The 25,243-nt window shown below is 46.4% G+C and overlaps 8 pseudogenes; all 8 read right to left on the reverse strand.

Moving 5' to 3' along the window:
- Positions 1–7,388: 7,388 nt before the first annotated feature.
- On the reverse strand, positions 7,389–7,507 carry LOC143999211 (5S ribosomal RNA; annotated as a pseudogene).
- A 14,728-nt stretch (positions 7,508–22,235) lies between these two features.
- Positions 22,236–22,354, reverse strand: LOC143999549 (5S ribosomal RNA; annotated as a pseudogene).
- A 100-nt stretch (positions 22,355–22,454) lies between these two features.
- LOC143999342 (5S ribosomal RNA) lies at positions 22,455–22,573 on the reverse strand (annotated as a pseudogene).
- A 100-nt stretch (positions 22,574–22,673) lies between these two features.
- On the reverse strand, positions 22,674–22,792 carry LOC143998994 (5S ribosomal RNA; annotated as a pseudogene).
- Positions 22,793–23,113: 321 nt separating this feature from the next.
- LOC143998865 (5S ribosomal RNA) lies at positions 23,114–23,232 on the reverse strand (annotated as a pseudogene).
- Positions 23,233–24,400: 1,168 nt separating this feature from the next.
- On the reverse strand, positions 24,401–24,519 carry LOC144000023 (5S ribosomal RNA; annotated as a pseudogene).
- A 160-nt stretch (positions 24,520–24,679) lies between these two features.
- On the reverse strand, positions 24,680–24,798 carry LOC143999045 (5S ribosomal RNA; annotated as a pseudogene).
- A 99-nt stretch (positions 24,799–24,897) lies between these two features.
- Positions 24,898–25,016, reverse strand: LOC143998632 (5S ribosomal RNA; annotated as a pseudogene).
- Between the last annotated feature and the right edge of the window lie 227 nt (positions 25,017–25,243).

Raw genomic sequence — 25,243 nt, forward strand, 5'->3', positions numbered from 1 at the left:
CTCCCAGACCCGTATGTATGTCGGTCTAGCGACCTCGGTAACACAGCCCAGCAAGTGATATAATTCGGAGATCAGGTGGGGAGTGGGTTCATCTGCTACAAAAAAACGTTCAAATGGTGTAAGGTGCGCTTCGTCCCTGATTAAGTGGCCATGGGCTTCAAAAAAGTGGTGCAATTGCCTGTATCGCCAAAAATTCATAGCTGTCTGCGCATGCCCGGTCTGCAGGGATTCATAGCTGACCATTTGGCCACCGCTGAGAAACTGTCCACAACTGGCATTCCCGTCAGCTGCCCAGGGGACAAAAAAGGCCCTCCGCTCCCCTGGCGGGAACCATAAGAACCCTCCCAGCAGGGCAAGCGGAGAAACAGGGGGGGATAGGCCCAGCGTCTTGTTCAGTTTGTCCCAAATCAAAAGAGACTGTACAGTGAGCGGGGAGACATCCACCGATAACCCCCTATATTCCGGGGACAACCAGGGCGCATAAGCCAAATCTCTCCCAGCTAGCCATTTTTACAGAGAGACCCACACTTTTGACTTAGTATGAAATTTCCAATTAAGTATCCTCTGTAGAACAATAGCCCTGTGGTACCTCTGGATATCCGGAACCCCCAGACCCCCCGTCAGCTTCGAGCGTTTCAGCAAGGCCATGGCTATTCGAGGTTTCTTTGTGTTCCACACAAATGTCGACAGAATGCTATTCAATTGGGTAAAAAACAGTTTAGGGAGGGAGATGGGTATCATTTGTAAAAAGAATAATACTCGGGGCAGGATATTCATTTTAATAATATTAATGCGGCCGAACCACGTAAAAGCGGTTTTGGTCCACTGCAACAAATCCGCCTTGATCGCATGTAATAAGGGGGGGAAATTAGCGGCATATAAGGCATCAAAGCAGTTGGTCAACTGGATGCCCAGGTATTTAATAGAAGACGTGGCCCAGGTAAAGGGGAATGCTAATTGCAGGTGGTCCGCTTGAGGCGGGGCGAGGTGAATAGGCAAAATCTCCGATTTGGAAAGGTTTATCTTGAAATTGGATAACTCACCAAAAGTCCTCAGCTCCTTCAAGAGAACCGGCAACGAGATCAGGGGTTCAGAGAGATAAAGGAGCACATCGTCCGCATACGCCGACAGTTTGTGCTCCGTCATCCCAACCTTCAGGCCTCTAATGTCTGCGTTCGCCCTCACCCTGCAGAGCAGTGGTTCCAGTACCAAGGCAAAAAGGAGAGGAGACAGTGGACACCCCTGTCTCGTGCCGTTTCGAATCGGGAACCAGGAGGAAAGCACCCCATTCACCTTCACCTGTGCACACGGAGTGGAGTACAAGGCCATAATCGAGGACATCATATGCGTCCCCAACCCCTGAGCCTCCAGTACCGCCCATAAGTACCCCCAGTCGACGCGGTCAAACGCCTTTTCGGCGTCCATCGAAAGGACGATACAAGGTTTAGGATCAGGACTGTTACGTGCCCAATGAATGAGTTGGATTGCCCTGATGGAGTTATCTCTCGCCTCCCTGCCACGAATAAACCCTGCTTGGTCTGGGTGAATAATTTGGGGCATAAGACTCCAAAGTCTGTTTGCCAGGACTTTTGCTAGAATCTTAATATCGACGTTAAGAAGGGAAATCGGTCGATAGCTCTGGGGGACGGTAGGATCTTTGCCCTCTTTTGGCAGCACCGTAATGTGTGCCAACAGTGCTTCGGTTGGGATAGGCTTCCCCTCCGTGATGGAATTAAAGTAGGTGCACATATGTGGCGTTAAGAGGGGCAGGAAGATCTTATAGTAGGAACCCGAAAAACCATCCGATCCCGGGCTCTTGCCCTTGGGCAGGGATTTCACCGTTAGCGCAATTTCCTCCGGCGAAATCGGCCGCTCCAAGTCGACGCATTGTTCCGCCGTAAGTGTAGGGACTCTCGCCGACGCTAAAAATTCTTGAATGGCAGCAGACTTGGGAGGCTGAGCGTGTGCGGGCGAGGCCGGGGAAAGGTTATAAAGTTGGGCGTAAAATTCCTGGAACCCCGAGGCAATCTTGTTGGATTGGACCCAAACGGCACCCGAGGGGGAACGGAGCTTCTGTACATAAGCTTGAGCATGTTTCTTGCGAAGGGCCCTGGCCAGCATACGGCCGCATTTGTTTCCATGTTCATAGTACCTGTGTGAAAGATGCCTGGCCTGCCTACACGTGTGGTGATCTAATAAACGTAAAAACAGGTCACGCAATTCAAAAAGCTTCTGCTTAGCCTCTGGGCTCCCCCCCTGCTTATGGGAGAGTTCTGCCGCCTGTAAGGCGGCCAGAACCCTGTTGAAATCCTCTTGACGTGCTTTCTTGATTTGGGAACCCAATGATATCAGTTCCCCTCTAATCACGGCTTTGTGCCCCTCCCAAAGCACACCCGCACTTATCTCATCCGAGGCGTTTTCCCTAAAATAGTGGGAGATGGTCTCCGACACCTTGGCAACCGCAGCAGAGTCATCCAAGAGATTTTCGTTCAGTCTCCACGTCCAGGCCCTGTGGGGACCAGATGGTAATTGAATGGTCACGCCAACCGGTGCATGGTCCGAAAGGGTGATGCTGCCAATGGATGCCGTCTACAGAAGCTCAAGCGTGGGACGGTCAACATAGACATGGTCTATGCACGTGTATACGTCATGGACGGACGAGTAATAGCTAAAGTCTCGTCCCGAGGGATGCAAAATCCTCCAGATATCAAGTAAAAGGTGTGCCTGCAGTGATTTGCGAAAGTGTTTGAAAAAGGCATGGGAGTGTGAGGGTCGGGTGCTCGAAGTGTCGAGCAGATGGTCCGGGCAGACATTAAAGTCCCCGCCTAAAATTAAATACCCGGCTTTAAAGTCTGTCAATAGGTCAAGGGTAGCGTCCAGGAAGGTGCCCTTTAGGAAAACAAATCGGCCCTGAGGGTCAATTTTGCTATCCACTGGCTGAAAAGGGCACGTCTTATGGAACGCTATGGCAGTCCCTCTGGACTTGGCCTTAGGAGATGTACTGTGAAACCACTGATTAAACATATGGGTGGGCAACCTGGGTAGGGAATGGCTGGTGAAATGTGTTTCCTGCAGGAAGACCACTTGGGCCTTCAACTTTTTAAGTTCCCACCACAATTTGTTCCTCTTCCCCGGAGAGCAGAGACCCCGTAAATTGTAGGAAATTACCTGGAGTGTAGACATGGAAGAGTTGGAGGGTGGAGGACTGGGCAAGCGTCCCAACCCGCCTGGTGTAAGGACCGCAGCAACAGCAGGCTCCTAGGAAAAGGGGGGAGTGAAAAAAGAGGGAGAAGAAAAGGGGAGAGATAGGGAGATAAAAAACACAAAAAAATAGTACAAAAATACCAACAACATAAAAACAAAACAGCTACATCAAAATTAGACAATGCAGCAGTTTGGGGGGAGATGGGACCCACCCCACTATCCGGGGGGGCTCCTAGCCCCCTCCTAAAGTCCCAACAGGGAACTAAACCCATGGATGGATGGCCTATGTGGGGAACGTAAACCAAAACAAGGGGGAAAAGGAAGGTCCCCTCCCCGCCCACCACATCTGAGAGCAGAATAGCCTCAATTCGGGAGAAAAACCGATCCAAAAAAGCAACAAAAGTAAAAAATAAAAGAGGAGGAAAAAAGGGGTGAAGCCCAGTGTGGGCTGATTGCATTCGGGGACATGGAGTCTGGCCGATCCCTGGCAGAGGCCCCCCCGCCACGGTAGCCGCACAGCAAACTGCAGACCGCGGAGGGGGGGGGGTCACGGAGGTAGCTACGATGGCAAAAGAAAAGGGGGAAATAAAAACAGAAACCAAAACACATTAAAAAAAAACCCTCCCCCCACCCCTGGTGCCCCGCAAAGGGAAGAAAAAGGGGGCGCCGTGGCAGACCACCTTCCAACATTGGGAATGTAAACATTCTCCGCCCTGTAGGCCTAATCTGATAGTCAAACAGTAACAAGGGCTGGAGAGAAGTCACCAAAAATTCTTGCGGCCACGGCAGCCACAGTCTTCGGCCGCATAGGGCACATCCAGGTCCCTGGAACACCCGGGGGGGGGGGGTACAGGGTCAAAACATCCCATTTACAATTCCCGTGGGGGGAGGCCCAGACACCAGCAATCATAGTAGAAAAAGTCCGCAATCAGCCGTCTATCACACAGCCCAGTCTCGGTATCAGTCTCGGGTGGTAGAAGGAACCACTGAAGAGTTGCGGGTTGAACTATGTCTGTCCCTCCGTCGATGCTTGCGTGTGACTGTAGACCATCTGTGAGGAAGGGGGGGGACAAGCAAGTCGCTCGGGGGTCCTCTACAATCCAGAAAGTCCACGGGATTCAGCCCCAGAGAGGATAGAAAATGTGGAAGATCGTCTTTTGTGCGCAGGGTCACCTGCCTGCCATCCTTAAGCACATGCAGAGAGAAGGGGAAGCCCCAGCGGTAGGACAGTCCTGCAGCCTGGAGCACAGAAAGGAGCGGGCGAAGGGCTCTCCGCCGCATGAGGGTGCGCCGCGAGAGATCCTGATAGAAAGTCAGTCGAGCACCATCAAAATCATAAAAGGGCTTACCCCGCACTTTTTTCATAATCCGGTCCTTGATAGTATATTTGTGAAGTTTACAGATTATATCCCTGGGATTGTCAGCGTCTTGAGACGGGGGGCGCAGTGCTCTGTGGGCTCGGTCTATTTCAATAGGAGCAGTGGCTGGGAGTCCCAATATGTCCCTAAAGATATCAGTCAGAGTGGGGACAATATCCCTGGGTCCAGTAGCCTCCGGGAGCCCCCTGATCCTGATATTGGCCCTCCTGCTGCGGTTTTCAACATCATCCAATTTCCCCAGCAGTACCTCAAGCTGATGGTCTTGTGTTTGGCACCTAGATTGCAGCAGAGCAATAGCGGGGAGAGTCTCCTCTAGTTTTTCCTCCAGGGCCTCCACTCTGTGACCCAGATGTGTAGTATCAGCTTTAAGCTGGGCAATATCAGCGGTGAAAGCCTTCTCCACTCTGCTAGTGAACTTTTCTAGGTCCTCTCTGGTGGGGAGAGACATAATATGGCGGCATATTGTGTCATCTCCCATGAGGTCTGAGACCTCTGAGCGGCCATCCAGGGACCCGGGGGATGCAGGGGGGGCCGAATCGCTTACCGATCCTGGGGAGGGCACCGGAGAAGCCAGGGGAGACGGTCCGGTTGACTGGGAAGGCGTCGCTGTAGCAGGCTGTGAGGATTTCCCAGCTTTCTGAAGTTTCCCGGTCAATATTGGGTCCATCGCGGCCCTGTTTGTGGGGGCCCGGGAAGAACTGATCCAGCTGTCCCTGCCGCTTCTTGTTACCCTGCGGCGGTCGGGAAGACTGCCGGGATCGTTGGGACATTGAGCCCGGTGATGTGGATCGGATTTCCCCGCTGAGGGCAGCTGATATGTGCGGCGATGGATCGGAGCTGAGGTGAAGCACTTCCTCACTCCTCCATGGTCAGGACACGCCCCCCCAAAAGGAGGCTTTTAATAATGTTTCCAGCTTCTTATCAGTTGGATCTTTAAATACCTGAGCATTATCCAAAGGACAGGTCAGATTTCTATTCACGCAAGAAACAGCCGCATCGACAGATGGGACCCCCCATTTCTTGGTGAAACTTTCCTCCAGAGGATAAAGCATAGAAAACCTTTTAGGAGGAGCAAACAGTTTATCGGGATGTCCCCAATCCTCATACAACAATTTATCCATTAAGGGATTAATTGGAAAGGAAAAGGCAGGTTGTGGGATTTTCCTGACTCCCAGGGAAGAAACAGAGGACGTAGCGATCTCAGCAGCAGGCATTCTGAATGTGGTACGCACCAATTCAGTATAATACTGCACCTGTTTTCTGAGCGCCTGGGAGGAGGGGACTCTCTCCTCTTCCTCTGATTCATCCGACTGCTCAAGATACCTGTCCCAAGATAGGGATCTCTCCTCATTGTCAGAAGTGTCATCTGAAAGAGGAATCTCAGCAGAGGGAGGGGATCTACCCCTTTTCCTGCTTTCTTTCAGGGAAGCTGAAATAAAATTCATGATTCTCCCTTCAAAACCTTCCAATGTAGCCCTAAGGGAGTCCTCAGTGATGTATACCGGGGCTGAAATATCAGGAGAGGCTGCAAATCCTGACAGGGGCACTGACTCATCATGTGAGGCTGACTCCAGTCTTGCAGGGGGGGGATGGTAACCTACAGGCATTTTTAGAACCCCTAGACCTAGGCGGTGACTTACCAGTGTCCTTGTTATCTCCCCCTGAGACCCTCTTACAAGGAGACATAGTCCTAAGCTACAAAGCAGAGGTACTAGTACAAAGTGCAATCACTGTTGTGCTTAAAGTCTCACAATAAATATATATGCTTAAACTGCACAACCTGATGCTGAGTAGGTTTGTCTTAGGTTTGCCTGGATCCAATCCCTTGGGATGCTTACTGCCCACAGCTCCTGTGTCTCCACTTACAGCCCCCTGACGCTCTGGGCTGTAAAACTGCGCAGTACAGCGCCGTGCACACCGAACGACGCGGCTCGCAAACACACTCCCGCCTCCTCCATTAGCACGGAAGCGTGCTTGGTGTGCGTGCACGAGGACTGCCGGTATCCAGGGGGGAAGGGAATTGCCATCGGAGCTGTCTGGGACCCCCAGACTACGTATTACATTCATTGTGGCTGAGATTGCAGTGGAGACATGAGTCATCTGGGAGAACCAGGCTTCACTGAGCGTGTGTATCTGAAAGGCATGTAAGTATGCATCAGGCTGCTCTTACTCCCCCTAGTGGTGGAAACCAAGTAAGACATACAACTACTCAATGAAGAAATCCATAATATAATTTATACAGGATTAACTTCCCTTACCTGTCCTCGCCGCAGGAATTGCTGAAAACAGACAGATTCCAGCCTTCACCCATCACGGCGGGCAGAGTTGTGCCAACCTTCAGGTTTTTTTTGGGGTTCCTTCTCAGAAGAACCTCCTACCTGGACCTTGTAAAAGACTCTGCCAGAAACTTTTGTGCCACTATGTAAATAGTACAGTAAGTCTGGTTTTCCCAGAGCCCAGTCTTCCAATAGGAGAGGACTTACAGGCAAAACCTCATTTCTTCAGATGACGAGGCCCGGGTACCATATCATCTTGGGAGTCAAAATATCGGCCCGAGATATGGATCCGGTTTGTTGTAGCCCTTAGGCCCCCGCAGGGACCTGCACAGAACTTTCTTCATAGCACATGTTTTACGTGACCAACCACCACTGGCAAAGGGAAAAATTAGGTGCCTCCCATATGGAAGGGGTTATATAGGGAAGGAATTCTCCTTAATTGGGGGTTAACCAGTGTCCCATCACCAGAGGTGCCTATATAACCCATTATGTAATGATCCTGTGTCCCGTGATGTATGATCAAGAAATAAGCATACGGCACCTGGTATTCCCAGTCGGTCTTCCATCCAGTTACTAATCAGGCCCGACAATGCTTAACCTCCGAGATCAGACAAGATCGGGCACTTTCAAGGGGATGGGGCCATAGGCGATCTCTTTGGGCACTCTCAACCATCTTGACAAACGCCAACATGGTGATCTTGGGAAACAAGCTAAAAAAACCAAGTCAATGCCAACATTGGAGGCTAAGCAGGGTTGGGCAATCAGTTTACTTGCCTGAAATAGGCATCTCAGAACTGCCATCTGGCTGCTTTCCGGGTTTCCAACTCCTTCAACTAATCCCAGGAGACAATACTTCGCCTCCATCCTGGTGGAGGTTCCAAACACCCGATCAATGGTTCCTGTCACCTCCGTCCAGTAGCAGATCAACTTCGGGCATCTCCAAAACATGTGCATCATGTCTCCCCCCATGTTCCCGCACCGGGGGCAACTTGCGTCCGGCCGTTCGGCCAAATTGAAAAAGTTTACGAGGAGCATAATAAGTTCTATATAATAAGAACAGATGTGACATCCTCTGAGAGGAGAGCCACAATTGACCACAGGCAGTATTCCTGTGGCCAATTATAGCTCAAGGGGGTTTAGTACACACCCCACACTATATAAGGCAGCCAGCGCAGCGGCCTTGTATAGTGTGTTGCGGCGGTCAGGGAAAGAGGACGATAGGCAGGGACAGTGTCTTTACTGCTTGGGAACCTAGCACTGTTACAGTGGGTGTTATGTGCCTCCCGCACAGTACACACCTGAAGCTACCCTTTATTACTGGTGTTCAATTTTTGCAATACAGGCATCGGCAGTGCAGAAGTTAGAGTGGGTGTTGTGTGCCTCCTGCACAGTATACACCTGAAGATACCCCTTATTGCTGGTGTTCTGTTTCTGTAATGCAGGAACCTAGCACTGTTACAGTGGGTGTTGTGTGCCTCCCACGCTTGTCCTTATTTTCGGCAGCTGGACGTGTTGAGCCACATCATGGCTTGGTCGGATGTGAAAGACCAAGCCCTCCTAATGCTCCTCATCCTCTCTCACCCAGGCTCAGGGTACTAGCCTGTGTTCTGTATACACTAGGCTTTCTTCTGTATACCCTATCCTCTCTTTATACTCTAGCCTGTCGTTTATGTACACTAGACTCTTTGTTTACCTCATAAATGGCAGTGTATATAGAAGGAAGGCTAGTTTATACAGAGAGGCTAAGGTATACAGAAGGTAGGCTAGAGAATAAAGAAGACAGGCTAGTGTATACAGGACACATGCTAATGTATAGAGAAAACAGGCTTGGTTATAGAGAGAGACTGAGACTATTATATTCAGAAGAAAAGCTAGTGTATAGAGAGAGGCAGGCTGGGGTATACAGAGAGGCTAGTGAATACAGATAGGGTGATGTGTACAGAAATGCTAGTGTATACTGAGAGGCTAGAGTATACAGTTATTCTGGGGTATACAGAGACTAGTTTAAAGAGAGGCTAGTGTATACAGAATACAGACTCGTGTATGCAGATAGGTTTGAGTATACAGAGATGCTAGAGTAAACAGTGAGGCTGGGGTACACAGAAAGGCTAGTTTAAAGAGAGGCTAGTATATACAAAGATGTTAGTGTATAAAGAGAGTCGAGTGTATACAGATAGGACAGTGCATATAGAGAGACTAGTGTATACAGAAGACAGGCTTGGGTATACATCCAAGCTGACAGTGTATACAGAAGCCTGGGTAGTGTATACAGAGAATCTAGTGGATACAGAAGACAGGCTGGTGTATTCTAGCTAGTTTTTAAAGTCTAGTGTATACAGAAGACAGGCTGTGGTATACAGAGGGTTTAGTGTATTCAGAGAGTCTGGTGTATAGAGATGCAAGGGTGTAAAGAGAAGCTAGTATATATAGAAGACTACAGCATACAGAAGAAAGGCTAGTGAATACAGAATAAAGGCTGGCTTCTACGGAGAGGCTAGTGTATGCAGAACACTATCTAGGGTATAAAGAGAGGCTAGATTATACAGAGAGGCTAGTGCATACAGTGAAGCTATTTTATATAGAAGCCTGGTTAGTGTATACAGAGAAGCTAGTGTGTACAGAAGAAAGGCTAAACAGGCTATAAAGAGAGACAAGTGTTTACAGAGGACAGTTTGGGGTATAGAAAGATGCTAGTTTATACAGAGAGGGCATACAGAAGACAGAAGACGGGCTAGTGTATTCAGAACATAGGCTAGGTATTCAGAGAGTCTAGTGTATACAGTCGGCGAGTGTATAAATAAGACTGGCTAGTTTACACAGTGTTTACAGAGATGCAAGGGTGTACAGAGAAGCTGGTATATAAAGAAGACTACAGCATACAGAAGAAAGGCTAGTGAATACAGAATACAGACTCGTGCATGCAGATAGGCTTGAGTATACAGAGATGCTAGAGTAAACAGTGAGGCTGGGGTACACAGAGAGGCTAGTTTAAAGAGAGGCTAGTATATACAAAGATGTTAGTGTATATAGAGAGATTAGTGTATAGAGAGAGTCGAGTGTATACAGAAAGGACAGTGCATATACAGAAGACAGGCTTGGGTATACATCAAAGCTGACAGTGTATACAGAAGACTGGGTAGTGTATACAGAGTGTCTAGTGGGTACAGAAGACAGGCTGGTGTATTCTAGCTAATTTTTATAGTCTAGTGTATACAGAAGACAGGATGTGGTATACAGAGGGTTTAGTGTATTCAGAGAGTCTGGTGTATACAGTCGGCGAGTGTATACATAAGACTGGCTAGTTTACACAGTGTTTATAGAGATGCAAGGGTGTACAGAGAAGCTAGTATATATAGAAGACTACAGCATACAGAAGAAAGGCTAGTGAATACAGAATAAAGGCTAGATTATACAGAGAGGCTAGTGCATACAGTGAAGCTATTTTATATAGAAGCCTGTTTAGTGTATACAGAGAAGCTAGTGTGTACAGATGAAAGGCTAGACAGGCTATAAAGAGAGACAGGTGTTTACAGAGGACAGTTTGGGGTATAGAGAGATGCTAGTTTATACAGAGAGACTAATGTATACAGAAGACAGGCTAGGGCATACAGAAGACGGGCTAGTGTATTCAGAAAATAGGCTAGTGTATACCAAAGACAGGCTTTTGTATGCAGAAGACCGGCTAGTGTATACAGAGAAACTAGTGTATAACAGAGTGTATATAGAAGACAGGCCAGGGTTTAAAGATGACAGAGTAATGTATACAGAAACAGAAAACATGCTCGTGTATATAGAGAGGCTAGTGAGTTTAGAGGGTAGGCTAAGTGATAACAATAGACAATCTTGGATATACAGACACAAATTAATCATTTCATCTAGTTCGCATCTCTAATGGAGTTTGTCTCATTGCCATGTTATGCCTTTTCATTCTTATGCTAAATATAGACTACACGATTTTAATCACCCACATCAAGCATGCAATAAAACTATCATACATCAAAATAAACCATGTACTGCCAAAACAATAACGGCCAATAACTTAAAAAATTACTTATCAGTCAATGACTTAACAAAATAAACTTTGCACTCTTTTGCTCTATTTTGCATATTTGTAATTCTCCACATCAACTGTCACTTTTGATATCACCACTGACGACACACCATCCTGACTTATTTTGCTTTATTTATTATTAGAAATAGAGAGTACTATCTCATAACCAGTTAAATCTATTCACTTCGATGAGGTCTACCGCTAATTGTACGGTAATGCAAAATGTTCACAAAACCATCCATTTGCTACCAGACATGCTGCACATATTATGAGTAATGTAACTATCGCTCGCTAACGATGTAAAAAGTTTTATTGCTTTTCTGACATTAACCGAGTATCTCTGACATTAACTGAGTATCTCTCTGCACTAGGATCATTGCACAGTTAAAACACAGTGACAAAACATTTCTTTTTACCGCAGCAAAATGTGAGAAAAGCAGTGTAAGCCGTCTTTCTGCCATATGCTTCAGGAAATTAATGTACCGCTTTTAAATCCATATCAATTCCACATCCTAATGTAATCTGTCTAAAATTTTAACATTTACTGATAGCAATTACTGATATTACATTATGATTATACCAGTGGAAATGGACCGCGTAATGGAATTGTCAAATTAATCATAATCTCAGAGTTAACTTAGCTGATAAATTTACGATTTACTCAACGATTTACTCAACGATTTAAACTTAGATTTTTTCAGGCTAAGTCAATTTAATCTTAAATAATTTATACTATATTCTACTGTACTCCTAAATAATGTACTGTTTTTCTGTATTTTAGCCGTGCTCATATTTCGTGTTATGTTGCTATTCCGACAATCGGCCTTAATGAGGATATTACTTTGCAACAATCTCTTGATCCCTTTTGTGTATTCACTTTATCTGTATTTATATTTACTGCCTCAATATACTTATTATTATTATATTATAGAGATTACTATCTCTAAATCATTGTAAACGTAACCATAGATATAATGTCTACAGCTAATTTTACGTTAAAGCAAAATTCACACAAAACCATCTTTTTAAAACCTTTTAAAGCCGGCACATTAAGAATAATGCAACCATCTCTCTACCTCTATGCAATAGGATTCTCTTTCTGACTCTATTTTGTATATTACTTCAACTGTCACACTGATAACCATTTGTAACACATAACACTGGCAACACATTTTTTAAAAGCAGCAAAATGCGAGAAAGTGGTTGCAGTAGCAAAGGATAGCAATAAAGTTAGATTACATTAATAACACATAATGCAACTATTTTACATTCACATCAAGCATACATCCTATTGTAAACTGTCTATCACTATTAATTTTCAGGGTTACTGATACATTATGCGGATAACCAGTGGAAACGGAGAAAAGTCAGTGTAAGCCGCCTTCGTGCGTAACAAAATTAATGGCACGATTTACACGTTGGAATTTACAAGCTACGTTAATTTACTCTTAAATAATGTATACCCTTTAGCTGCTTAGCTCACACTTTGCTGTATGTAGCCGCGTTAACTGTATTAATGGTTTCATGTAAGTAACCAATGGGGATTGACATTTCATGTCTATCTCACATCTCTAATGCAATTTGTCTCTTTAAAATTTCATACTTTTCCGGTTATTATACTTTCTCATCCTTAAAGACAAGTTGCTGATATTTTATGATTACAGCAATCATCTCATCTAATTGCTAGTCCGATATTCTAACTTGGTATTACTTTGCAAGGCTCTATTGAACAATGTAAAGGTAAGCTAGATATTTTGTGTATTTCCACTTAAACTCGACCTGTTTATACTGTCTCAATATTATCCTTTCTAATTTTGCTAAATTAGATTATAGGGTTTGCTATGTCTAAATCCACCTTTATTACGTATACTGCTACTTTTAGGATAATACAAAACCATCTTTTGCTTCTTTACACGCTTCACATATTAAGAGTAATGCAATGCTACCGATGTGAACAGTTCAATTGCTCTTCTTACATTTAGCTGGTATCTCTCTGCTATAGGAAACTGAATTTGTATTACAACGATAACTCGTCTAATATCAGTCCACTCAGTGCTACCGGGATAACTTTTTCATTTAGAGTAATGAAATGATTTCTCAGTCATTTTGAAGCAATAACACGTCGTTGCTGTCATTTCGTGTATTTCCACTTAAACTCGACTTGTATATACTGTCTCAATATTAATCTGTGTTATTTTGCTATATTTATTATTAGAATAACCAGATTACGATCTCTATATCCTGATAAACCAACTCACACAAAACCATCTTATTTCTACCTTACACGCAGCAATAAATATTAAGATATTAACATTTAACCGGTATCTCTCTGCAATAGTAAACGGAATGGGTAGATCACTCATCTAATATCAGTCTTCTCAGTGCTACCGGAACAACTTTTACATTTAGAGTAATGCAACGATTTCTCAGTTTTATGAAGCTACTGCAACTAACGCTTTGGATTTCTTTCCTGTTAAATTACGCTCTGCAATATTAAGCCATGTAAATTGTCCTATTGGTCTACTAACAATGCTATGTATAATAATACAAATCTTTCAAAAGCAATATCGTCTCACTACAATACTTACACTCTGCATAATAAATATGATTAATGCGACTAATGCTAATAATAAAGTCGTCTAAAACTCGGCTATAGGTAGAGAATAAAACTATCTTACATCAAAATAAACCATGTACTGCCAAACCAATAACGGCCAATTACTTAACGTCTATCAGTCAATGACTTAACAAAATAAACTTAGCACTCTTTTGCTCTATTTTTTATATATGTAGTTCTCTACATTAACTGTCACATTGATATCACCACTGACAACACACTACTGACCTTTTAACAGCACCAAATATGAAAAAAGCACTGTAACTCTTTACATGATTTAGATGTAGTTGCATTAGCAAAAAATAAAGTCATGTCTTCTGTACACGCTAGCCTTTCTGTATACATTAATCTTTCTGTGTACACCAGTCCCTCTATATAGACTAGCCTCTCTGTCTTCTGTATACACGTGCCCGTAACCTATATACACTAGCCTGCCTTCTTTTTACAATAGTCTCGGTGTCCCAGCCTCTCTGCATACACTAGCCTCACTGAATTCCCCAGACTCTCTTCTGTATACACAAGCCTATCTGTAAACAATAGCTTGTCATCTGTACACACTAGCCTCTCTGTATACACTAGCCATTCTTCTGTATACACCAGGCTCAGGGGAATAACATTAGCCTATCTGTATTACCTTGTTTGACTTTTCTGATTTCTGTTTCTTTTCTAGGGTCTACCTCGCCGTATACCCAAGCCAATCTTATTACCCCAGCCTCATTCCAATTATAATAGCCTCACTGTATACCCCAGGCAGTCTTGTGTTGGGTTTTTTCAGTCTGCGCAGCCATCTTCTTGTAGGGTTCTTCGGGTCAGCCCTTGCTCCCTTTTCCCCACGTATCCTCTCATTCACAAGAAGTTCATTCTCATGTCTGGGTTACCTTGGGCATCAGGCTCATCCTATGCTTCACGGGACATTCATTTGGGTTTGCGTAGCTTGCAGGCTCTTAAGGGGTTCCTTCTCATCTTCAGGTCAAGAGTCGGTGGGTTCTACTCTCACAGCGGTAACTTACAGTTGGCGTTTGGGCATATGTCATTTAATGGATGGGATCTTTACCTTTCCTTTTCCACCTATACTTGTGTCTTTTTGCCCTCTTTTCAAGCATACTGACCATCCAGGCCATGGCACACCTCAGGCCTTGGTTCTTAACCACTACAATACAGGGCACTTTCGCCCCCTTCTTTCCCAGCCCAATTTTCAGCTTTCATCGCTCTAGCGCTTTCAGTGACAATTGCGCGGTCATGCTACACTGTACCCAAATGAAATTTTTATCATTTTGTTCGCACAAATAGAGATTTATTTTGGTGGTTTTTATTCACGACTCCGTTTTTAATTTTTTGCGATATAAGCGCAAAAAAGCGGAAATTTGGAAAAAAAACAATATTTTCTTTTTTCTATTTTAAAAGAAATCCAATAAAATCAAATTTTGTCATAAATTTAAGCCAAAATGTATTCTGCTACATGTTTTTGGTAAAAAAAAATCCGTTAAGTGTATAATAATTGGTTTGTGTGATCACGGACATATGTACGCAAATGATCATGTACATATGTGTGCAGGTGATCACGTACATATGTGTGCACATAATCATTGGGACAAGTGATTTTAGTGGGACATATGTGGGGGACATGTTTTTATTATTAGGGACATGTGTTTTTATTTTTTGGGGACATGTGTGTTATGGGGACATATGTGGGGACTGTGTTTACACTGTGTGGTGTGTTGTGTGTTTACACTAGACTGAAGATCAGTGAGTAAAAAGCTGTAAAAAACAGCTCATACTCACTGATCATCAGCCGGCTGCAGCAATCTACTCTCCTCTCCTCAGCGATGACTTCTGTGTGAGGAGAGGAGGAGCCGATTGCCTAGCAACCGGCTGTTTGTTTACATCACATGACGGCCGTGATTGGACACGGCCGTCATGTGATCAGGAGGGCCAATCACAGAGCCCTGATTGACATTCCTGAACGTCCTATCAGAAGTAGACGGCTCCCACCCGGCCGTATATGTGCATTGGCCGGGTGGGAAGTGGTTAAGTAATATCGCATTTCCCACTTGAAGACTCCGATTACAAGTGGGAAGGCTGGCCGCAGGCCAGCCCGTATTTGTGGGAGGAGTCTGAGGGACTATTAAACCCTCCTCCTCTGTCAGGGTCAGGGTTGGTGTTTTCTAGGGAGAGAGACCGAGTTACACAGACTTGCTAGTGTATACAGACGGAATAGTGTATACAGAAGACCAGCTAGTTTATACAGAGAGGCTAATGTGTACAAAAGACAGGCTAGATTATACAGAAGAACGTACTGGATATGCAGAGATGGAGGCGAGGTTATACTGAGGGAGAGGCTGTTTTACACAAAGAGGCTAGTGTGTGCAGACTTGCTAAAGTATACGGACAGACTAGTGTATACAGAGAGGCTATTTTAAACAGAGAGACTAGGGAAAACAGAGAGGCTAGTGTACAGAGACAAGCTGACAGTGAGGCCGGGGTATAATGAGAAGCTACGTTATACAGTAGACAGGCTAGTTTATATAAAAGACAAAATTGGGTAAACAGAATACAGGCTGGGGTATAATGAGAGGCAAGATTATACATAGAGGCTAGGGTATAAAGATGTATACAGAAAGGCGGGGTATACCGAGAGACTATGTGTATAAAAGACAAGCTAGGGACGGACTAGTGTATACAGAAGACCGGCTAGTTGATACAGAGAGGCTAATGTGTACAAAAGACAGGCTAATGTATACAGATAGGCTAGATTATACAGAAGAACATCCTGGGTATGCAGAGAGCTCAGCTTCAAGGGATGGCCAACGTGAGTAATATGAGTGAGACTCCTCACCCCCCCCCCCCACCTACCAGATCCGACTTTCATCCCCTTGCCCTCTCTGCCCCGGTCATCTGGTGGCAGTTTTATGCACTCCCTGGCCCCCACCCATTCATAATCCTTACCGACCTTTCCTTCCGCTGCTCACAGGAACATACTGGATGACTTGTCTAATTAACCAACTTGTACAAGACACCGCTATCCTCCTGTCTGACACCGGTCCCCATTGGAGGCGTTACCCCTCACTGTTTGGGTGGTCCCTGCCTCCCCCTGGATGCTCCACATATACCCCGACGACATTGTCGGAGGGGCACCACTTGACAGGTGGCATCTCCCATTGGAGGAAGGGATGATGGCCCCAACCCCTTGGCAGCAGGTTCTTTCATGTACAGACCAGGGCGGCTCATCTTCCCTTCTGGAGTCTTGACCTTAGAGGGGGGAGTTGCACTTTGGGGGGTCTGAGTGATACCTAGTGCGCTGTACTGGAAGGGCTTGACATTCCCGCATATGTGTCCCCTCTCCCTGGTTGCGCCCCTCGTCCCCCCTCTGGCCCCCACCTACTCTTTGCCGAGATTGCCTTCTGCAGCTTTCGGGGACACCCTGGATGACCTATTTATTGAGCCTATTGGTGCGAGACACTGCTTCCCTCCAGTTTGACTCTGGACCCCCCTGGAGGATTTACCCCTTACTGTTTTGGCGGTCCCAGCCTCCCTCTGGATGCTCTACACAGCCCCCGATGGTGATGCAGGAGAGACACTAATTGGCGGGCCCCAGAACTGCTGCTCGGGTGAAGTCTCCCGTTGGATGGAGGGATGGTGGCCCCAGCCCCTTGCCTGCCGGATTCTCCATGCACCGACCAGGGCTGCTCCTCTTTCATCTTCATGTGGTGACCATGGAGGGGAGGAGTTGAAACTTATGGGGTCAGGGTGGTTGCTGGTGTGAGCACGCTAAAGGACTTGACCTTTCCGCATGTTTGTCCCCTCTCCTTTGCTGCCCCTCCTTCCCTCCCCCCTTCCCTCCCTTACCTCCTTCCCTTCCCTCCCCCCTTCCCTCCCCCCTTTCACTCCCCCTTTCCCCCCTTACCCCCCTCTTTTCCCCCCTTCCCTCCCCCTTTTCCCCCGGGGCGTGGATGGAGGAGAGGGGGTAAGAAGAGGACAATCTGCCAAAGAGAGAAATACATTTGTTCGGGGGCTGCATGTACTTTTGGGGTATGGGACGGGGGGTGGTGGATCCCATTCTGTGATGCCTTTTCTGTTGTGACGGGCTCCCTCGTGCATGCCTACATTTAGGGCGAGCTGAGGAGACCCCTCAGTGCTGACAGTTCTATGCTCTACCTCTGTTTTAATTATACTATTGTTTTTTGGTTCTATGATGTTACTGATTGTCTTTTATTTGCATACCGGTATCAGACGTGACATTTACCACTGCCGGGACTGGGGAGACTGGGATCCGGGGGCTCCCTCTCCGACCTGTCTACCCACCAACCCAAGTAGGACGGCGCTTTAAACCCAGTGTACATCTGGTAAACGCTATAGCATAATTGTGCTGTTTTAGTATACAATTCCTGTACTGTTGAGTGCGGACAACCCTTAATTTCCCTCTCCCCCTGGGGTTGAGGTGCCCGGCCTCTTTTTCCCCTTACCTTTCCTTCCATTTGCCCTTCCTTTTTCCCCCTTAGTTCCCTCCATCCATTACCTACCCAATACCTACCTTGGTTCAACTTTCTTTGCTTTTATCGGACGTCCCCCTTCCCCTCCCCGAGGAGCGATGGCAGACTCAGTCAAGGTCACCTCTCTAAACGTTAAGGGACTGAACTCCTCTGAAAAACGGTGGATCCTCCTGTGAGAACTGAAGACTTCCTGTACTGATGTGGCCTTTATACAAGAAACACATTTTAAAAATACTAGCCTCCCCTTTCTACGGTCAAGATCCTTCGCTAAGGTCTACCACTCTACTAACCCCTCCTCTAAGACCAAGGGAATCTCCATTCTGATCTCTAGCAGGCTCCCCTCGGTTCTCCAGGATTCTCTGGTGGACCCTGGGGGCCGATATCTTTTTCTTAGGGGCCACATTGGAGAGCTCCTTTTTACATTTGCCACTGTGTACACTCCCAATGATCACCAAGACACATTCCTCAGAACTACCCTGCACAGATGATGTGACTTTCGGGAGGGCCAGTTGATATTAGGTGGGGACTTTAATGTCCCCTTTCGCCATCGGTTGACACTTCTGCCTCTTGCTTCTCGCTCCTCATTTACTCTAGAAAGCGGATTACTAAGTGCTTACTGAATGACCAATTAGTTGATATCTGGTGTCTGCAACACTCCGGGGAAAGGGACTACTCTTTTTGCTCTTCCCCTCACAAATCATACTTGAGGATAGACTTCTTCTTGATTCCACATGACCAACTGCACTTGGTGAGCTCTTCCTCCATCGGCCATATTACTTGGTCTGACCACGCTCCTGTAGCCCTTACCTACACCCTCTCTAGGAACCCCTCACCTAGGACTCTATTCTGGCACCTTAATGAGAGCCTCCTCCAGATACCGGAAGTTTTAGCAGATGTGACCAGGGAATTGGACCTTTATTTCCAAGAAAACTAAACGCAGGACTGCGACCCGGGGATAATTTGGGAGGCTCACAAGTCAGTACTCCGCAGGGTACTTATCAGGCACGGGGCACGCATCAAACGAACACGGAAGGAACAAATTGCTAATCTGTTTTGTGAACTTGCCTCTGTGGAAGCGAAACATAAACATGCCCCCTCACGGACCTTAGAGATTGAATTGGGGACACTCCGTACCCAGATTACTGACCTACTCCATTATAAAGCGAAAGCAGTACTCCAGTTTTGTCGTAAACTGATGTAGGAATCAGGGGACAAATGCGGAAAAATCTTTGCCAGGTCAGTAAAAGGAGTGGAAATCTGCCTCTTACATACAACAGTTGATAGATGAGAATGGCCAGAGGGGCTCTACCCCAACCCAAATAGCCAAAGTCTTTGAAAAATGCTACTCTGATCTCTACAACCTGCCCGATTCAGGGTCCGGACAGGACAATATAGACAGATATGTAACCGGTTCTGGTCTACCAACCCAATCACACTGGAAGAAGTCCAGATGGCCGTGGGACCTCCGAAGGTGGGTAAGGCTCCGGGCCCTGACGGATATACCGCACAATACTATAAGACCTTCCTCCCTATTCTCGGCCCGCACTTGGTGAATTTATTGAATACTCTGAGCTTGAATGGGGATTTTCCTGAGCATACCCTTAGAGCCCACATCTCGTTGATACCTAAGGAGGGCAAAGACCCGGGCCTATGTGGGAGCTACAGACCCATTTCCCTCCTAAATTCGGTCCTAAAACGATTCTCTAAAATCCTCGCCACGTGATTGGCACAGCACTTGCAGTCCCTTATACATATTGACCAGTTAGGTTTTATTCCCACCAGGGAAGATAGGGACAACACCATTAAGGTGCTTACCCTGGTCCATAAAGCAAAGTCATCTGGGACCCCTTGTCTTTTCGTGAGTACTGATGCCGAGAAGGCTTTTGATCGGGTCAAATGGACATTCATGTTCTCGGTCCTTCGCCATATAGGTCTGAGTGAACGGATGTTGGCATGGATAAGTAAGATATACTCACGCCCTTCAGCTCAACTCAAAGCGAATGGGGTGCTCTCATCTCCCCTTGACATCGGGAATGGGACCAGACAGGGTTGCCCCCTGTCGCCCCAGTTATTCGCACTGTCATTGGAACCCTTTCTCTCCACAATTCGACAAAACTCAGACATAACGCGACTCCAAATCGGTACTATTGACATCTGCCTACGTAGATGACATGCTGTTCTCGTTGACGAATCCCAGAGTTTCCTTGCCAAATCTCCTTCGGGAATTCCAGATATACGGGATACTTCTTGAAATCAGAGGCCATGGGGGTCGAAGTCCGCCCGCAAACGTTACTAGACTTGTAGTCCAATTTTCGATTTAAATGGACCCATACAGCCCTTAAGTACTTAGGTACTTACATTCCACAGGACAACGCGCATACGTTTATGTTGAACTTCCCCCCACCCCTTGTCACTAAGATCCGCAGTTTGCTTCACGGGTGGCATTCTGGCCTCCATTCCTGGTTCAGGAGATGCAATCTCATTAAAATGAACATACTCCCTAAATTTACCTATCTTTTCCAAGCTCTCCCGATCCAGATTCCAGTCCCGTTTTTTAAGCAAGCTCAATCCCTGCTCACTCAATTTAACTGGGCCCACAAAAATCCCAGACTTAAGTGGTCACAGCTGACATTGTCTAAACAACAGGGAGGGTTGGTTCTCCCTGACTTGCGATGCTACTACCTGGCCTCCCATCTGGGGCGTGTATTGGACTGGAATGGAAACAAACTTTCTAAGCTCTGGGTGCTACTAGGACAATCTCACTCCCAAATTCCGCTAAGAAGCACCATGTGGTGCTATAAGGATTTACCCACAGAATTGACGTCATATCCCACTATAGGGGCTTCATTGAAAGTCAGTCACCTGATCGCTACCCAAAACACACTCACGTCTTTGACTTCCCCCCTATTCCCTATACGTGGCCATCCGAACTTGGAACCGGGGACCCACTTAGAAATTCCAACCTAGACCATGCGTCTAAATTCGTCATTGATGGAAAATGACCTTCTTTCTCAACCCTAACAGATCCGACAGGGCTTTTCCAAATGCCTTTTTGGAGAGCGGCGCAACAACATCATTTTTTCCATTCCATCCCCAATACTCAAACTTTCGCACGCCCTCAGACGGAGTTTGAGGCTCTATGCAGGAGCGAAGGCCCTTTGGTCCACATTCTCTCTCAAACAGATCACCCACACTTAACCTGCCTGTCCAACTGGGAAAAGGACCTTAATTGCTCGTTTTCCCCAGCACAGAGACAACGCATTATCACTTTGGCTCTCAAAACCTCGCTGTGCACGAAGATACAGGAGACAAATTTTAAACTTCTCACCAGGTGGTATTTGACACCATCAAAGCTGCATAAATAATTCCCCTCTTCCTCGAACATATGCTGGAGGTGTGGAGAAGAAGAGGGCACGTTGATCCACATTTTTTGGTCCTGCCCCAGCTTGGTGGACTTCTGGACAGAGATCCGATGCATAACACAAAAATTCACAGACTTCTCCATCCCGGAAGAGGCTGCATTCTTTCTCTTGCACCATTGACAGATTCCCATTAAGAAGTACAAAAAAATAAATTTTACGGCATGTGATAAATGTGGCGAAATCCTGCATCCCTCTCTATTGGAAAAAATGTTCCCCCCCTTTCATTACTCACTGGCTTAGGAAAATAGAGGACATTAAAAAAAATGGAGGACTTGATCCTCACATCACAAGGTAAACAAGAATTTTTTAAACAAACCTGGGACATCTGGAATACCTTTATATTCTCGCTGGAAGGATGTCGCCTGCTATCACCTTAATGCTCTGAGCTTTCCTTGACTGGCCCCTTGGACAGTGGCTGCCATTGTGTCTCGTCCCCTCTTCTCCTTTCCTGATCTTTCACCCCTTCTCTTTTCTGCCTTCCTCCCCTATCTCTCACCCCCTCCACCCACTCTCTCTTTTGGAAAAAGTGGAAAATTGGGAATGACGGCCCCACCCCCCCCCCTCTGGATGGATTATGCCGGAGGGACCTGGGGTTTGTGTGACCCTGGATCTTGGTACAGTACTTTATCCGTGCCTTGAATCATTATGATTGATGGAAGGCAGACTCACAGTTGCGAATATACCTGTATCAAGTATTGTTCAGCTGCTTTTTGCTCTGTATTTCTCTGTTGCATTATGTACTCGGGGGACCGTCTTCCCCTGTTTGGAGAAAAAATTATATTTGAAAAAAAAAAGAAGCCTACGACACCTGGTATTCCCAGGCGGTCTGCCATCCAGGCATTAACCAGGCCCGACCCTGCTTAGCCTCCAAGATCAGACGAGATGGAACACATTCAGGGGGATGTGGCCGTAGCCAATAACTTCAGGCACTCTCAACTCTCTTGACAAACGCCAAGATGGTCACCTTGGGAAAGAAACAAAAAAAAAACAAGTCAACACCAACAACATAAAAAGAAGTCTACAGCACCTAGTATTCCCAGGTGGTCTCTCATCCAGGTATTAACAAGGCCCGACCCTGTTTAGTCTCTGAGATCAGACGAGATCTGGTGCTTTCAGGGTTATGTGGCCATAGGCAAGCTCTTCAGGCACTCTCAACCCTCTTGACAAACACCAAGATGGTCACCTTGGTAAACAAACAAAACAAAAACAAGTCAACGCCAACAACATAAAAAGAAGCCTACAGCACCTAGTATTCCCAGGTTGTCTCCAATCCAGGTACTAGCAAGGCCCAACCCTGTTTAGCCTCTGAGATCAGAGGAGATCGGGCGCTTTCAGGGTTATGTGCCCATATGCAATCTCTTTGGGCACTCTCAACCCTCTTGACAAATGCCAAGATAGTCACCTTGAGATACAAGCGAAAAAAGACAGGTCAATGTCAACAACATAAAAAGAAGAATACGGCACCTGGTATTCCAACGCCATCTCCCATCCAGGTACTAACTAGGCCCAACCCTTCTTAGCCTCAGAGATAAGAAGAGCTAGGGCTTTTTCAGGGTGATGCTGCTGTAAGCGATCTCTTTGGGCACTCTCAACCCTCTTGACAAATGCCAAGATGGTCACCTTGGGAAACAAGCGGAAAAAAACAAACGAATCAACGCCAACAACATAAAAAGAAGCCTACAATAACTGGTATTCCCAGGTGGTCTCCCATCCAGGTACTAACCAGGCCTGACTATTCTTAGCCTCCAAGATCAGACAAGATTGGGTGCTTTCAGAGTGATGTGGCCATAGGCAATCTCTTCAGGCACTCTCAACCCTCTTGACAAACACCAAGATGGTGACCTTGGGAAACAAGCTAAAAAAAACAGGTCAACGCCAACAACATAAAAAGAAGCCTACGACACCTGGTATTCCCAGGCGGTCTCCCATCCGCGTACTAACAAGGCCTGACTCTTCTTAGCCTCCAACATCAAATGAGATCGGGTGCTTTCAGGGTTATGTGCCCGTAGGCAATCCCTTCAGGCACTTTCAACCCTCTTGACAAACGCCAAGATGGTCACCTTGGGAATCAAGCAACAACTTAAAAAAAAGCCTATGGCATTGAGAAATCCCAGGCGGTCTCCCATCCAGGTACTAACCAGGTCCCAACCCTGCTTAGCCTCTGAGAACAAATGAGATTGGGCTCCTTCAGGGTGATGCAGCCATAGTAGATTTTTTTCAGGCACGCTCAACCCTCTTGACAAACGCCAAGATGGTCACCTTGGGAAGCAAACAAAAAATCAAGTCAACGCCAACAACATAAAAAGAAGCCTACAGCACCTAGTATTCCCAGGCGGTCTCCCATCCAGGTATTAACAAGGCACGACCCTTTCTAGCCTCTGAGATCAGAGGAGATTGGGTGCTTTCAGGGTGATGTGCCCATAGGCAATCTCTTTGGGCACTCTCATCCCTCTTGAAAAATGCCAAGATAGTCACCCTGGGAAACAAGCGAAAAAAAACAGGTCAACGCCAACAACATGAAAAGAAGAATACGGCACCTGGTATTCCAAGGCCATCTCCCATTCAAGTACTAACTAGGCCCAACCCTTCTTAGCCTCCGAGATCAGAAGAGATAGGGTGCTTTCAGGGTGATGCTGCTGTAAGCGATCTCTTTAAGCACTCTCTACCCTCTTGACAAATGCCAAGATGATCACTTTGGGAAACAAGCGAAAAAAAACAGGTCAACACCAACAACATAAAAAGAAGCCTGCGGCATCTGGAAAACCCAGGCGGTCTCCCATCCAGGTACAAACCAGGCCCAACCCTGCTTAGCCTCTGAGACCAGACGAGATTGGGTGCTTTAAGGGTGTTGTGGCCGTAGGCAATTTCTTTGTGCACTCTCAACCCTCTTGACAAATGGCAAGATGGTCACCTTGGGAAAAAAGGGAAAAAACACAGGTCAACGCCGACAACATAATGAGAAGCCTACGGCACCTGGTATTCCCAGGCTGTCTCCCGTCCAGGTACTAACCAGGCCCATCGCTGCTTAGCCTCCAAGATCAGATGAGATTGGGCTCTCTCAGGGTGATTTGGCCGTAGGCACTCTCTTTGGGCACTCTGAAGCCTCTTGACAAAGGCCAAGATGCTCACCTTGGGAAAAAAGCTAAAAAAAACAGGTCAAAGCCAACAACATAAAAAGAAGTCTACGGCATCCGGTATTCCCAGGCGATCTCCCAATCAAGACACTAACCAGGCCAGATCCTTCTATGGCACCTGGTCTTCCCAGGCAGTCTCCCATCCAGGTACTAACCAGGCCTGACACTGCTTAGCCTCTGAAATCAGACGAGATCGGGTGCTTTCAGGGTGATGTGGCCGTAAGCATTCTCTTCAAGACACGCCCAACCCTCTTGACAAACGCCAAGATGGTCGCCTTCAGAAACAAGCGAAAAAAACAGGTCAAAGCCAACAACATAAAAAGAAGCCTATGGCACCTGGTATTCCCAGGCGGTCTCCCATCCAGGTACTAACCAGGCCTGACACTGTTTAGCCTCCGAGATCAGACGAGATTGGACGCTTTCAGGGTGATGGGGCCGTAGGAGATCTCTTCGGGCACTCTCAACCCTCTTGACAAATGCCAAGATGGTCACCTTGGGAAACAAGTGAAAAAGAAAAAACAGGTCAAGGTCAATAACATAAAAAGAAGCATACGGCACCTGTTATTCCCAGACGTTCTCCTATCCTGGTATTAACCAGGCCCAACACGGCTTAGCCTCCGAGATCAGACAAGATCGGGTGTTTTCAGGGTGATGGGGCCGTAGGTGATCT

This window comes from Lithobates pipiens, unplaced genomic scaffold, assembly GCF_037356315.1.
Source record: "Lithobates pipiens isolate NorthernLeopardFrog02 unplaced genomic scaffold, aLitPip1_a1.2 Scaffold_19, whole genome shotgun sequence".
NCBI classification, from domain to species: Eukaryota; Metazoa; Chordata; class Amphibia; order Anura; family Ranidae; genus Lithobates; species Lithobates pipiens.